The 978-nt window shown below is 64.0% G+C and overlaps 1 protein-coding gene across 1 annotated transcript in view; it reads left to right on the plus strand.

Moving 5' to 3' along the window:
• CACNA1E (calcium voltage-gated channel subunit alpha1 E) overlaps positions 1-978 on the plus strand; it is a 122,023-nt gene that overhangs the window by 18,085 nt on the left and 102,960 nt on the right. The window lies entirely within an intron of this gene.

Here is a 978-nt window from a genome sequence, read left to right on the forward strand (position 1 = left end):
CCCCCTGTGCTGGAAAGCCCTCTGCAGCCGGGGTGGGGGGGCTTCTTGCAGGCTGGGGGCTCCTTCATTGCCTTTGTTCCCTTCAGACCCTCCCCTTGCCTCTGACTTTCCTTTGCGGCAGCTCCCGTGCTTGCCAAAAGAATGCACTGGATGGAGCGAGGGAGCGAGCCGGGCGTGCGTGTGTGTGTGCGCGCTTGTGTGCGCGTGTGTTGCCACTGACTTCATTAAAGCAAGCTGTCCCTGAGCTGCAGAGGCGCGGCAGCCTTTAATTTTGTGGCCCGGCTCCTGTGGGAAGCAGCGAGGGAGCGAGCCGGGCGTGCGTGTGTGTGTGCGCGCTTGTGTGCGCGTGTGTTGCCACTGACTTCATTAAAGCAAGCTGTCCCTGAGCTGCAGAGGCGCGGCAGCCTTTAATTTTGTGGCCCGGCTCCTGTGGGAAGCTGGTGTCGCCTTTGCACGCTCCTGCCCTGGCAGCGAAGGGCTGAGCATCCCTGCCGCCGCAGGTGCCTGCCTGGGGGCTCTGCTCGCCATCCCTGCCCGCTGCCCCGGGGAACCCGCAGATGGGTGGCTGGGCTCTGGCACACTGCTGAAGATGGAGTCGGGAGGAGGGAGTTGGACACTTGGCTCCAACTAGGCTGGACCACGCTGCAACCTGTTCCCCTGGCCTCCCCTCTGCTGCGCTGGGTGCTGTACCAAATTGCGTCTTCTTTTGCGACGGGGCGGATGGAAGGACTTGGATCCCAGCCCTTTCCCTGTCTGATCTCTGCCAGCAGGCAGTCCCTGGGCTTGTCTTGCTGGGCGGGGGTGGGGGGGGCGTTAAAAGGGGGCTGGTTTGGGCTTGCAGGCAGAGCGGTGGGAAGGATGTGGCTGGGTTTAACCCCTTGCTTTGTGGCGGAAGGTGCTTAGGGACTGAGCCCTGCGGCCTCTGCTGAGCACGCAGGACGGCTCCCTGCTCTCCCCGCTGGCCAGGCTGCCCGTGTG

This window comes from Aptenodytes forsteri, unplaced genomic scaffold (assembly GCF_000699145.1).
Source record: "Aptenodytes forsteri isolate BGI_AS27 unplaced genomic scaffold, ASM69914v1 Scaffold289, whole genome shotgun sequence".
Lineage (NCBI taxonomy): Eukaryota > Metazoa > Chordata > Aves > Sphenisciformes > Spheniscidae > Aptenodytes > Aptenodytes forsteri.